This window comes from Mytilus californianus, unplaced genomic scaffold (genome assembly GCF_021869535.1).
Source record: "Mytilus californianus isolate M0D057914Y unplaced genomic scaffold, xbMytCali1.0.p SCAF_3, whole genome shotgun sequence".
NCBI lineage: Eukaryota > Metazoa > Mollusca > Bivalvia > Mytilida > Mytilidae > Mytilus > Mytilus californianus.
In genome coordinates, this window is record NW_026262679.1 from 102,443,199 (window position 1) to 102,448,865 (window position 5,667).

Genomic DNA, 5,667 nt, shown 5'->3' on the forward strand with positions numbered 1-5,667 from the left:
AAAAACTGACAACCACAATTACAGACTCCCGACTTGGGACAGGCACATATAGAATGTGGCGGGGTTAAACTAGTTTGTTGGCGCCAAACCCTCCCCTAACCTGGTACAGTGGTGTAACGGCACAACATAAGAACTAACTATGCAAAACAATAAACGAAAAACAAATATGAGAAACAGCAAAAAACGACAACCACTCAATTACAGGCTCCTGACTTGGGACAGGCACATACAGAATGTGTTGGCTTTAAACTATTTTGTTGGCGCCAAACCTTCCCCCTAACCTGGGACAGTGGTGTAACTGCACAACAAAAAGAAACTATGCAAAATAATAAACAAAAATAATGAACGAAAAACAAATATGAGAAACAGCAAAAACTGACAACCACAATTACAGACTCCCGACTTGGGACAGGCACATATAGAATGTGGCGGGGTTAAACTAGTTTGTTGGCGCCAAACCCTCCCCTAACCTGGGAAAGTGGTGTAACGGCACAACATAAGAACAAACTATGCAAAACAATAAACGAAAAACAAATATGAGAAACAGCAAAAAACGACTACCACTCAATTACAGGCTCCTGACTTGTGACAGGCACATATAGAATGTGGCGGGGTTAAACTAGTTTGAAGGCGTCAACCCTCCCCCTAACCTGGGACAGTGGTGTAACAGTACAACAGAAGAACAAACTATAAAAAGCAGTTGAAAAGGGCTTTTAACTCATCAGATGGATACAAAGCAGAAATACATCTAACAAAAACAGAGTGGACGTGGCAGGGTACTTATACATCCCCACAACAAAAAGACACTAAGTACAGATATGAGAGTACTCGCGTTTACTGACAGCTAGTTTAAAGCCAATAACAAGTTATAAAAAAAATCATGCACCTAAGACTAAAATTTCAATCAGTACACATCCAACATCCAATGGATTTAGTGTAAAGACGTCATTAACAGTCAGAGAAAACATGACCTTGTGCAATGCCGAGATACAGGTATCTACAGATTGTAGAGCCATGAATGTGCATATGTATATAAAAATAAAATTTAGCATGATTTTAATTTACTGATAACAAAATCAAATATTAATACCAATAAAAACAATATTCAAATGGTCTGCATTGTAAATAACTATGGTGCTTCAAATTGAGGTATAAATCAATTTCCGTGTATTGCTGTCGTACTTAATCGGGTAGTTCGCTAATTTTTGTTTGTAGGACGATATACTATTGCAACCAGAAATGTTGACATTGGTTGGATACCTGTTTCAGTTAAACAATGGAGTTCTATGAAATTGTTTAGCTGGATGTTCAAATAAACTGAGAGTTTTCCAATGGGGTAATAATCAAGCAATTTAATTCAAGCTGGAAAACTGGAATTTAAGAATCAAAGACAAATCTATAGAGTGTGGTATTTATGACAAATATTATTATACTAGTAAATAATTCTGTCCTAAATGAAAATGCTGTGTTAGGAAACTGATAAAACAATCGGATTTATAAAGACAGTTCAAATTAAAAAAAAACTTTTGAGACAGAATCATACCTAAAGGGGCATGAACACACCAACACGATACAGAAGTGTGTACGCCTTTAGATAGTTTAAACATATATTATTGTTCAAAATGACCGTGATTAGATCAGCACAAGTTTTACAACTCGGTAACGAATTCCTCAAAATTTCCGAATATCATAAAGGACTTTTTACACTGTTTTGCTGTCCGAATACCATTGAGGGCCAAGAACATGTACTTTCATTTCGCTCATTATGTGACGAAATTTATAGACAGTTGTTTTAAACACTTATATTTTGTTGGTTTCAACTATTTTCGACTCTAGATAAGCTATCTGTGGTTCTAGGTGGAGTACTATTCAATATCCGTGTGTGCGCTAAAACCTACAGAAAAGATTTTTACATTTTTTACATAAGTGTAGAAATTTTATATTTCTCCAATTTCCTTTTATAGCTTTTAAGTCTTTGTTAAAGTAATTTGTTTCTTTCGTGTAAATTAACGTCTCTCGATTATAGTAATTAAAATTCTTATTGAAAAAAATTTATTTATTATTTGTAAGCACATACTTACAATGCTATACATTGGTGCCACGCCACTGTGTTTCACAGACTCTGGTTCTTAAAGATGTTTTTAAAGTAAACGGGTGAGACGAAGAACATGTTGTATTGTATTGAATTGAACAGTACTTAATTGAGGTCTGGAGCTGGCATGTCAGTAACTTTTAAAATGAGTTTTACTGTGCATATTGCTGTGTGTTTGTTTATTCAACATTGGCTAGATGTATAGGGGGGGGGGGGGGTTGGAATCTCACAAAACATGTTAAACCCCGCCGCATTTTTGCGCCTGTCTCAGGAGCCTCTGGCCTTTGTTAGTCCTGTATGCTTTTTTAAATTTTAGTTCATTTATATGTTTTGGAGTTTAGTGTGACGTCCATTTTCATTGAACTATAGTACACATTTTTGTTTAGGGGCCAGTTGAAGCCGGCCGCCTCCGGGTGCGGGATTTTCTCGCTGTGTTGAAAACCCATTGGTGGCCTTCGGTTGTTTTCTACTCTTTGGTCGGGTTGTTGTCTCTTTGACACATTCCCCATTTCCATTGTCAATTTTATTAATCATGATTAAACGGATCATTTTCTTATAGTAAGATATATGGTTTCCGTCTATGCTTCGATGAGTATCAGAGTTCCGATTGATCTGAATTTTAATCAGATTGTGCAAAAAGAGTAAGTTCTAATTAAAGCTTTTCGGAAATGTTTTATTTTTTGGTAAAGAAGAAAATGATATATAGGGTAAATGTGAAGGGATGATATTCTGATTTTATGATAAACATTGCCTATAAAATCAAATCAAATCAAATCAAATATTTTATTATTCCAATCAGGGTCCCACAGGGTGCAATTACAATTAACAATTATAATTAGATATGACAATATAAGCAACAAAAATGAGACATTGTACAGCATATAATGTGACAGATATTATTATAGACATATGAAAATAGGTGGGGATACTTTAAAAGGACAACTGACGTAAATTATAATGTCTTTACAGGCATTTATATGCAAATAACGACACCCATTGTTAAAGCTATAATTCGTCAAGCAGCAAGCAAGAATTTCCAACGATAGCAAGGAAAGCAGAAATTATCATTTTATATGACTGGACAACGTCAAGTTAACCGTACAAGAGGTTCTCAAGAGCCTGAATCGCTCACCTGTAATTTTTTGCTTAAATCTTTCATCAATGATTACTTTTGCTTTTCAATATATATTAATGAGTGGCTTAAAAATGCCATTTAAATGTTCTTTGTATCTGTCATATTTTCTTCAAAAGCAAAAAAAAATACATTTTACCCCTATGTTTCATTTTAGCCATAGTGGCTATGTTTCTTGACGTACAAGGAAATAAAATACAAAATTTATACTAGATACTCTGAAACTCATTCAGCCCAAGTTTGGCTGAAATTGATTCAGCAGTTTCAAAGGAGAAGATTTTTTAAATTAAGCAAACTAGATGAACAAATTGTGAAAAATTGTCTTTAAAGGACAATAACTCCTTAAGGGGTCAATTGACAATTTTGGTCATATAAAACTTATTTGTAGATCTAACTTTGCTGAACATTTTTGCTGTTTACAGTTTATCTTTATCTATAATAAAATTCAAGACAATAACCGAAAACTGCAAAATTTCCTTAAAATCATCAATTCAGGGGCAATAACCTAAAAATCAGATACCTGATTTTGCTAAAAATTTCAGGGCAGGTAGACCTTGACCTAATGAATACTTTAACTTCTTGTCTGCTTTGCTCTAAATGCTTTAGTTTTTGAGATACAAGTTAAAACTGCATTTTACACTATGTTCTATTTTTAGCCATTGCGGCTATATTTCTGAGGAAACAGAAAATAAAACAAAACTTTATTTTAAATAACCTAAGAATCATTCAGCTTAAGTTTGGTTTACTTTGGTTCAATAGTTTCAGAGGAGAAGATTTGTTAAAGTTAGAAAACATGATAAACAAATTGTGTAAAATTGTCCTTAAAGGGCAATAACTCCTTAAGGGGTCAATTGACAATTTTGGTCGTATAAACTTATTTGTAGATCTTACTTTGCTGAACATTTTTGCTGTTTACAGTTTATCTTTATCTATAATAATGTTCAAGATAATAACCGAAAACTGCAAAATTTCCTTAAAATTACCAATTTAGTGGCAGCAACCCAACAATGGGTTGTTAGATTCATCTGAAAATTTCAGGGCTGATAGAACTTGACCTATTGAACATTTTATCTCGTGTCAGATTTGCTCTAAATGCTTTAGTTTTTGAGATATAAGCCAAAAACTGCATTTTACCCCTATGTTCTATTTTTAGCCATGACGGCCATATTTTTTACGAAACAGAAAATAAAACACAAACTTTATTCAAGATACCCTAAGGATCATTCAGCTTAAGTTTGTTGGAATTGGTTCAGTAGTTTCAGAGAAGATGTTTGACATAGTTTACACCGGACGGACAACTACGGACGACGACAGACATATTTGTTTTCCGTTTATTGTTTTGCATAGTTTGTTCTTATGTTGTGCCGTTACACCACTGTACCAGGTTAGGGGAGGGTTTGGCGCCAACAAACTAGTTCAACCCCGCCACATTCTATACTGTGCCTGTCCCAAGTCGGGAGTCTGTAATTGTGGTTGTCAGTTTTTGCTGTTTCTCATATTTGTGTTTCGTTCATTATTTTTGTTTATTGTGTTGCATAGTTTCTTATGTTGTGCAGTTACACCCCTGTCCCAGGTTAGGGGGAGGGTTTGGCGCCAACAAAATAGTTTAAACCCACCACATTCTGTATGTGTCTGTCTTAAGTCAGGAGCTTGTAATTCAGTGGTTGTCGTTTGATGCTGTATATCATATTTGTTTTCGTTCATTATTTTGTACATAAATCAGACCGTTAGTTTTCTCGTTTGAATTGTTTTACATTTGTCACTTCGGGGCCTTTTATAGCTGACTATGTGGTATGGGTTTTACTCATTGTTGCAGGCCGTATGGTGACCTATAGTTGTTAATTTCTGTGGAGTCATTTTGGTCTCTTGTGGAGAGTTGTCTCGTTGGCAAGCATGCCACATCTACTTATTTTTACATTGAATCATAATTTGTGCAAAAATTATATAGTAGTCCACCTCATGCTTTAAACTTCGCTATTACATTTTCACTACATTACTCGCCATCCGTACATATACTTGGTCTTATTGTCGGTCTGAAATTGACGAGTTTTAACTTTTCAATGTCTTCCATTCGGGAAGTAAAGAGCCGCAAGAGGGGAGGGGGTGGTGAGGTCCCACTTTCTTGCAAAACTTTTTTATTGAAATTTGAAAAGGAGAGAGAACACGGACTAACTGCAGAATATTTCTGTTTTTGTTTGGCTTGTCACTTTCAGAAGTTTGTCGGCTTTTCGGTCTACTCCAGCACACCAAGTAGAAAGAGTCTGAGAGTAACCAAAAACATCAGGGAAACTTGTAGAATAAACATATCATCTGAGTATAACATAGTCCCAACTTAGTCTCCTTCTATATTGATACATTTTTTACTATAAATTTGTAGAAATGTAACATAAAGGGTGATAACATATATTCTTGCTTTAATTCACAGAATCAAGTTTGCATCTGG